General features: G+C 35.9%; 1 long non-coding RNA gene across 1 annotated transcript; it reads right to left on the bottom strand.

Annotated features, from left to right (window-relative positions):
- Positions 1–381: 381 nt before the first annotated feature.
- LOC107300780 lies at positions 382–9,504 on the bottom strand. Its single transcript, XR_001549245.1, has 4 exons — positions 9,404–9,504; positions 5,353–5,395; positions 1,675–1,750; positions 382–606 (listed from the first exon to the last, which is right to left on the bottom strand). It is a non-coding gene; the product is annotated as an uncharacterized LOC107300780 (long non-coding RNA).
- Between the last annotated feature and the right edge of the window lie 369 nt (positions 9,505–9,873).

Raw genomic sequence — 9,873 nt, 5'->3', positions numbered from 1 at the left:
CAATGAAGGGAAATGCCCTGGTGTTTTTCAAACATCTACTATTTAAGCAAGAAAAAAAGAACTGAACTTGCTCTTGAGGAATTCAAACTGTATTATCTCTCAAAATGAAAATAGCCAGGGCTACTGCTTTTATGAAGTAATAAAGATGTTTGTCTCAAATAGTACTTCCTGCATTATTGAACATCTTTTTTGTACTGTTAAGCTTCTGTGATGTAATCAAGATGGGGGGGGGGAATTCCTAGTTTCTAGTCATCTTTGTTTTAAAATTTCCAAATAGTACTCAGAAATAATTTCATAACCATATGGAAGCTGAAAAATATGTTGCATTTTTAAGTTCCTGTGTTCCTATGAACTTTTTTCCATATGTTTTACTGGAACATAACGCACCTGTGTGTCTTGTGTAATTCTACTACTTTCTCCTCCAACTCTTTTGTCTGGTTAGGTGCAAACTGGAATTCCTGTATGTAACCACTATCATGCTCCTCAGGATCAAAGTCACCTAACTCAGCTTGTAAAGTATATGAACCAAGTAGAGCATGGGTCACAAAAGAACATGGTAGACGTCCAGAAGCAATATCCTGACGAAGCTGCAAACAAAGAAAGTACCTGGGAAAAAGAACAATGATAATTGTCTAACAAATATTATTTATTTGTTTACCTTTTTATCCTAGTCCCTTTATTACTCTATACATAACTCAAGGTAGTGAACATTCATAATACGCCTTCCTTTTATTTTCCCCACAATAACCCTAATATTCTTCTCTATTTTTAACATTTTAAAAATCTACATAACAAGTAATCTGCAAACACAGAAAATACTTATAATAAAAGGTTATATTTTAATAACTGCAAAAAACCTCCAAACACAACCTATTTCTCATATAAAGCTGGAAATTCTACTATCAGCGAAGCCTTAGTGCAATTATTCTGACTACTAGTTTTTAAGTATTATAGTTTTTAAGTATATATATATTCATTCCATTTCATTTTACACATGAAAAGGCTGCTTAATATTTAGGCAAATGTAGAAAAACCTATTATCATATGACTCTAATTAAACTGTTCTAAATATTCCCTAACTGGGACACAACTAGAATAAACTATTCTGTTGGCAGATGAGATGAAAAACTGCATGCAGTTGTCTTGAAAAGTTTTGAGAAACATTTCCGTGAAAGTGTAAGTTATAAAGTGTAAGTTATAAAGGTTCTAATTAAAGAACATAACCATAGAAATGTCAGAGTTACATCATATGAGAACATTTTCTATTACCAAGAAATCTCTTCATTCAACTAAAAAATGATTTATTGAAGTATTCTTTTAATAGTGTTTCCTCTCTGGCTTATCCAGGTTATGATCTATGTTTTGAATACCTGCAATGGATTCAATATTGTTGCTTTTCTGCTTTAACTTGTTCCTCTTTTTTCAATAAAAATATTACCATTAAATGATTAGTTTTTCCTAAATGACATTTTTTTGCAGTAATTATTTGTATATACATTTCTATACCTGATTTACAAAAAATATTAGAAATCGAACACAGAGAAAAGCAATAACAACTAATAGCTTTTTCTGCATTTGGCCATTTTTTAGGCTTATGAAATGTAACATTTTACAGATTTTCCAAGAGACCCTAAATAATGTAGGAATTCAATTCAATAATGCTTAATAGCATACCTGGTGATTTCTTCTGTTAATTGTGAAGGGTCAGGTGGGTAAAACTTCACATTAAAGGTGAACTGCCATGGTAAATCTACATTTAGCACATTCCACAGAGAATACATGGGACAAAAAAATGAAAACATTCAGAGTAAACATTATTTTATCCACAAACAGGAAAAAATGTAGACACTAAAGATAGAAGAGAAACTCTTTTGTAAGAAAGTGTTTGTATATATTGTAAAATTACTAATATGCCAGCTTTTAAATTGTTTTGTCCATATCATTTGAGATTAATGAATCTCCCTGTGTCTGAGGTCTATATAGAATCCTTTTATTTACTCTCAATTATTTTGCATGAAAGCATAAACATTCTTCCCCCTGCTCCCATCCCAATGTCTTAAAGCCTGTACTGGAATTACCACTGGAAGGCACTGAAATAAAAAGATAAGCCATATAACATCTTCATCTTTACTGCTGCAATTCATCTAAAACATTGAAATATTTTAAAGCCCAATTTCCATTTCTTAATTTCTTGCATGCTGGTACTGTATATAGTTTTTTGTATGAATAATACAAAATAATAGATAGATGAATAATATATAGGTATTATTGATATTTTAGTAATAGCAAATTGTAAATATTTTAAAAATATTTATATAATTGGAATCTCTAAGAGTATGAAAATTTCCTTTTGGGAGAGTATGAAAAAGCATCAGATGTGATTGATGAAAATTAACTTATTGTCCTGGCACCTCTGCAAATTCCTTTAGTTCCTTCTTAGTGGCTAAGTAAGAATTGTTCAAGAAAGTCAAAATCTGAAAATAGATTTAAAAGCTATGTCTCCCCCCCTCCTTTTCATCCCACAAATCTGATTACTGGATCTAAATGCTATTGCTAACACTTCTGTGGCTAGGTTGGATAATAAAGGTGATAAAGAGCAACACTGTTGGTGTCTCTTATATTTGTAATGGGATCTGAATCATAATTATTAAATCTTATCTGAACTTCAGTTGGTCCATAAATATGTTCAATCATTTTATAAAAACCAGCTACAAGTTTATGTTTAATTAATATATTTTACAAATTGTATTTGCAGAGAATCAAAACCTTTAATATATCTAAATAACAAATAGCTAGGGAAGATTAATTTTACTACACTGCATAATGTTTAATAATTTCTTGATGGTGCAGATGTATTTCGACTTGAAATAAAACAAATTGATCCATAAGAATAATTTTACTTATAATCAGTTGATTAGCTAACAGTTTAATGTACAGTTTACAGCCCATGTTAAGAAGTGAAATAGGCCTATATGGTGCCAAATCCTGGAAATCTTTGCCCAACTTAAGGATCAAAATTATATTAGACTGTTTCCAAAACTCTAGTAAAGGATTCCCTTGGTGCAAAGTATTGCATAAAAATAAAAATTCAGGTATTAAAATCTCTTTAAATTCTTTATAAAATCTCCTTTCAATCCATCAGGGCCAGATGATTTTCCATTCTGAATAGTATTGAAAACTTCAGAGAATTCTGAAATAGAAAAAGGAGATTCCACAAACTGGATGTCTTCTGGAGCCAATTCTGAGAATGTTAACCTATTTCAATATTGATTTTTATTGGTGACTGATTATATAAGGAACTTGAGCAATACCTTTGGTTTTAACAAAGGTACATGGGAGGTCATCTCTAAAACAGAATATGAATCGTTATCAGAGATGAAAACCATTGCTTATGATTAAAGGAGGCCAATTTCATTCACTTCTCCCTCCATCTCTCCATATTTTTATGTCTATTTTTTATTTTTCTAAATTTTATATGTTTCATTATTTTTCAATAATGATATTCGTTCTCATATTGCAAATATTTTAAAAATATTTGATTGGTCTGTCTAAGGCTATTCTATTGATAATCAACAGTGTAGCTTCAGAACAATGAATTGTTAAAACTGCCGAGCTGCTATACAAGCAAATCATTAAAAGAGACTGTACAGGTGGCACCCATTTGCAGCGCTTCTGTTCCAAATGAACAACAGTGGATAATGAGACTGTGAAACAAGTACTATAAACATGCACAAAAGCCCTTTCATCATTTTCCACATGCATAAATATACAAAAAGGAGGCAAAAAGCATGGAGAACAACGGTCACTGTACATATTGTTTATTGGTCTGCAAAACACCTTATGAGCAGCCTCACAAGTCTTACAAAATGCTCACAATAAACATACCGAAAATATACCAAAATGAAAGAAATGTATTTAGCTAAAGGTAAGGTAACAGACAACTTGGTAAGTATGTTCCAATCACAAAAGTTACAAAGGAAGAAAAAAATTTATTGCATTCTTTGTATGAAAATCAAAATAGGATTAACAGACATTGTACTAATACCAGATTAGATTATGCAGTTTTACCAAATGAGCTTTGGAGTATTGTGCCAGACTAATAAAGTATTTGCATCTGTTCACTTTTCAAAAGCCAGATTTTTCTAGGAACTTTTCTAACAGATGACTTGGAAAATTCACCAGATCCTAAGACATTATAGACTGATAAAGATTTAATCTAATTCTTCTTATTTAGACTGAAATATCTAGATCATTTAACACTGCACACACTGATGAAGATTTCTAGCAATCTTAATCTTAACATACTTATAAATACAGGAAATACAGTATTATAAACTTCTGCAACTTTTTATTATATTAACTTGTGGCTTTATTATAAAAGTCTTATTTAAAATGCAACATTACATAAGGAAGTTTGACAAAATTAAATATAATCTAAGCCTTAAAGCAGTGGTTCTCAACCTTTTTAATGCTGCGACCCCAACCGGTCGTACGTCGAGGACTAAACCGGTCGTAAGTCGAGGACTAAACCGGTCGTAAGTCGAGGACTACCCAACCGGTCGTAAGTCGAGGACTTTCCCTGCCCGGGAGCGCCGCGCATGCGTGGTTCCGCCCCCTGCGCCGGCCAAGGCGTAGCTGGCAAGCGGCAGAGACGGAGCAGGCTGACCACCAGCTGGCCCAGCCCAAGGGAGGTAAGGCACCCGCCGGAAAAGGGAAAAAAATGGCGGACAAAAAAATGGCAGACAGCCTTGCTTGGCGACCCCCATGAAATGGTCGATCGACCCCAAATGGGGTCCCGACCCACAGGTTGAGAACCACTGCCTTAAAGCATAGAAGGGAGCCACCTGTTTTTTGTATTTAGGCAATAAAAACAAACAAAAAGAAAAACTCATGATTTCAGCCCCATTTGTATACCCCATGCATAGAGGGGAGCCAAAATCCTTTGGCAGGTAGCATTTTCAGCCATCCTCCAGAAACAAGAGAGAGCTGAAATCCAAACCCAGTGCATGGAAGATAACTCGTTCAGATCCATTTCTGCACCCGTACTAAAAGAATTCAGCTTCCAGCCCCCAGAGATAAGGATTTTTTGGGGAATCCAGCAAGAAAGAATGCAAATGGCAATCACATGATCGTGCAACACTTAGCAACCAGCTGTGAGAACAAGCATCCATATCACAATCACATGACCATGGGAGTTATTGATGCAACATTATGTGACAACCAGAAATAATTTACAGGCTCTAAAGCACCCTTTCTGAGGCCATTGTAATTCCAGATTATTGTTAAATGAACAGTTATATTATCAAGGACTACCTGTGACGTGACGGTAAGAGATATGACTAGAGCACTTACTATGAACTTGCTTCTTGATTTCTTTTGAAGAATCAAGCCAATTCTAAAAACAGAAATGACACATAATGAGAAATAAAATATTTAATGTGTATTTTATAATGTAACTATTATTGATTCATTCAAAATCAGAATATAATATTCTGAGAATTTTTCATCTATCGGTTTCTAAACTGCCTCAACCACTGAAGAAAGTTTGGGTTTACATGTTAGGATTTAAACTTCTACAGAAGTAATAAAATACAAAAACTGATAATAATAGATGGCAGCACATCCTAGAAATTCACCAACTTTAAACTATTGTTAACAAAAAGAAATAAACTGCCAGTGAGTAAATCAATGAACCACTCGTATCTGTATTGGAAGAGTCAGACATCCACGACTTTAAAAATCTCAACAGCACTGGGGTCACATGAAGCATTGTTTCACAAGACAATACAGCTACAGAGAATGTATGGAGTAGTCCCACAGCGAGAGAGGCGGCAAATAAATTTAACAAATAAAATAAATAAATATTGCCTAAGTCCCACAAGATCACAGTACTTTATAATTGGGATGTGAAATGTGCCAACCCTTAGAGATTTTATTGAACAGGGAGAGATGACAAGAGAAAGACTGCCATGTAGATAACCAAGTCCTAGGCCACTCAGTGCTCAATAAGAGAGAATATGCTGAACTGAATATGCTGAAACCAGCTAGTATCCTCTAAAGCTGGTAGAGTAGAAATGTTACATGGAAAAAAAGGCACAGCTGTTTGTGTAGCCACGCTCTAAACCAGTTGTGACATCTGAGTGGTCTTCAGGGGAAGCACCATGTAGAAGAGGGGTTTCAAACTCGCAATGTCACGTGAGTGGGACAGATATGAGGGTCTCTGGCAGAAGGAGATGGGACCAGGGCACGTGCCAAGGCATGGTCCATTTCTTCATTCCTCACAAATGGTGACACCTCCCCAGCATGCACCCAGGGGGAGGGGCCAAAGCAGCAGGGGCTGGTTCCTTGCTGTTTCTGGATGGCCTTGTGGAGCTAAGACTGAATGCATTTCAGCATAGATGGCCACCACAAAATTGTACATTGGCTTCCAGCCAACCTGGGCCAGGGCCAAGGCAGCGGGGGCCGTTCCCTCACTGTTTCAGGATGGCTTCGCGGTCCACATGAAACCACTTCGCGGGCCGCATCTGGCCTCCAGACCTTGTGTTTGACATGTCTGGATTAAGGTATGAGTGACTGTGAGAATGGCCTGCCAAGGATGCAATTGTCGCACAAGATAAATTTGTTCAAAGGCCTTTCTAGCCATTACTGCCATTTGCTGTCTGAGCCAGGATCTGAGAATCCAAGAGGGCTCTCAAAGAGATCAGGATTTAAATTGAATTATATCATTTTTTTAACTTTCTTTTGCTTTAATTTTTTCATTCATTAAAAAAATGTCAAATTTCCATATACTTCACTACCTATCAATGGTAGGCTCTGAGTATTCAAAATAGTTTTCTTTCATTCTGCAAAAGTAAAAGATTACTGTTTGCTATACAATTATAAAATGTTACTGAAACTCATAAGATAATATTCACACAACTGACTATATTGTTCAAATTCTCTCACTGTAATTTTTGAGAGAGGTGTATTTCTTTAAAATATGGTCTTAAATAAGTCATAGATCGATGAGGCAATTTTAACATTATGTGCAGGCAGAGGTATCTACAGGATCTAATACTTTCATCATTTTGACTTATTTTCAGATTTTCATGTTGATGAAAGCAGTGTTGTGCTGATGCTTTTTCATTTGTTCCCTCCCTCCAGTGGTGACTTAGATATGAATAAGGAACAATTTTTATCTTGGATAAGTTGCTGAGCCGAAAGATGACTCTTGCCCTTTCCCTCAGGATAGGAGATGGACATCAAAGATAGAAAAGAGAGGATAACGTTGCAAACCAGATGGAAAACTCTGAGACTGATGTTCCCTGTGCCTATATTAACTGACAATGTAAAATTATTATCTATATATACTAGCAAACTATTTGCTTTTTTACTAAGACTATAAAATGAAAACGAGATATATCTCATATTTTTCTGTCTGCAGTTTTCTCTCTAGCTGAGGATTGCTAGTGAGCTAGCTATGTTTATTTACCAACACTTTCTCCTGCATAAATCACTGTCTTTTCATGAGCAAGTGAAAGGGCATACAAAAGCTTTTAAAAAAAAAAATACAAAGACCTCGAGTGTCTATAATTTTTTTTCAACGATATTAGATTTTATGGTCATAAAAGATAATTTAATTGCTTCTTCAAACATGCAGATAACATGAGAGAATTTCCTTTTAGATTAGATTGCCCTCTACTGTCTTTCTCCTTATAAATTGTTTTTCTACAGATACTGCTTTTTCTGTGCTAGTTCATGAAAATAATAGTTCCAGACTTAGTCATATAAGCGTACTGATGTTCAATATCTCTGTAAACATAGAACTCCAATTAAAATTAGAATAATGAAATAAACTTAATCCTTTACAAAGCAGAAAATCTAGCTTTTACAATTAATTATTCATAATAGGATACTTTTTTCTATGAAAAACCGTTGAAATGCAGGTTTTTCTTGCAAAACATGTATATTTTTTATTGCCTTCTGCATACTAGTAAAATACTCATACTATCTACTTTCTAAGACTCTACGAGCTAAAAGCTAAGCTAGACTCTACAAACTAAAATGTCATTCCAGTTAATGTTATAGACTAGATAGTCACAGGGAGAATTCAACCTCTGGCAGATTTGAACCACTGTGTTGACAAAGTGCTGTGAAAAACTGTCAAAGCTGAGAAGTGGAAGATAACACTCTCCCAAACTGGGAGATGCCACCCTAAACAAGTAAATCGGTCAACAGCTCATCAATGCTTCTGTTACTATCATAATGTAGATCTGACCCTGAGTTTGTAGCCATACTCAGTCAGATTTACTGTCACTTTGTCTCTTGGACTTCTTAATAAACCAAGGAGCCAATCAGAATGAGTAAGAAAGAAAGGCTCCTTATAAAAATAACAGAATTTGACCATACTGTTGAGATATTCCCTAAACGTCTTCGGAAATCTCTCTAGATCTATGTCAGTGGTGGCGAACCTATGGCACGCGTGCCAGAGGCGGCACTCAGAGTCCTCTCTGTGGGCACGCGAGCCGTTGCCCCAGCAGAGTTCGCCAGAGTAGCGAGCACGTGGCGTTTGGAAGCGACAGGACAGGAAGTGAGCGAGCAAGCGGTATTTGCCCCCCGGGGATGCCCCAGAGATGACGAGAGACGCCCTGGTCACGCTCACCCAGTCTGCCATGACCACTGCAGCCACGCCCACCCAGTGCGCCATGCCCTCCCACCCCCCCTGAGGGCACCACAGTGCTGATGCAGCCCTGGCACTTTGCGATAAATAAGTAGGTTTGGGGTTGCAGTTTGGGCACTCGGTCTCTAAAAGGTTCGCCATCACTGATCTATGTGCTTGAGGCAGTTTATTTGTTTTAGATTTGTGTTACATTTTAATTAATTGCTCTAACAATGATGATGGTATTTATTGCAAATATATTTTTAAAAGAAAAGTAAAAATTAGAGTTCAAATGCTTTCAGTCAGCATTCTCTATTTCAGCTGATCACATCCATACAGCATCTAGGCCAGGAGTCCCCAACTCCCGGGCCATGGACCAGTATTGGTCTGTGGCTGTTAGGAATCAGCTGCACAGCTGGAGGTGAATGGCGGGCAAGCGAGCGAAGCTTGATCTGTATTTGCAGCTGCAACTCAGCTCCACCTCAAATCATCAGGCATTAGATTCTCATAGAAGCACGAACCCTACTGTAAACTGCACATGGAAGGTTTTAGGTTGTGTGTGCCTCCTCTCTCCCCTCCTCCCCATCCATGGAAAAAATGCTCAGTTCAAAATATGACAACAAGAGATAGCATTATATTTACCCCTCTTCTGCTCACAAATCTGAGGGTCTGGACTTTAAAAGACTTAATGTTCAGTAACAAAATTCCATAAATTACAGAAGTTCCCAATCTTTTAGAAGTCATTTTTACACATTTAGTACATACCTTCTGATCTGTGTGGTCTTGGAACAACAAGCCAAAATAGTCCCTTTCTAGTAGGTTAAGATGCTCACATACTTTGTCAAACAACACCTGCCCTTTTGCTTTTTTCTAGGAAAAAATAGGGTAAATCAATGAAACATGTATATAATACAATGCTACGTATATTTTATTTTAAAACACATCTATACCAAAGAAAACTACTCTGTATTTGTTATCATGGTTTCAATTTGTTATTTCAGAAAATAAATCAAAAGGGAGTAGATGCTTCATAGTCTATACCCAGCATATAGGAAAGCACTGATTAAAACCAATGGAGAGGAGATATTTATTTAGATAACTAAAATTTAAGTAGGAAAAATGAAAAATCAGCCGTAATTCTTAAAATCCTGAAATACTGGTGTGTATTTAGAAATCGTTAATGTCTTTTAAAACTTTTTTTTTAAAGGAATCAAATATATAGTTTGTTATCTGAG

The sequence above is a fragment of the Protobothrops mucrosquamatus genome, unplaced genomic scaffold (genome assembly GCF_001527695.2).
Source record: "Protobothrops mucrosquamatus isolate PMUCROS unplaced genomic scaffold, P.Mucros_1.0 scaffold8422, whole genome shotgun sequence".
Taxonomy (NCBI): domain Eukaryota; kingdom Metazoa; phylum Chordata; class Lepidosauria; order Squamata; family Viperidae; genus Protobothrops; species Protobothrops mucrosquamatus.
Note: the sequence above shows the minus strand (reverse complement) of the source record. Positions and strands in the feature narration are given on the sequence as shown.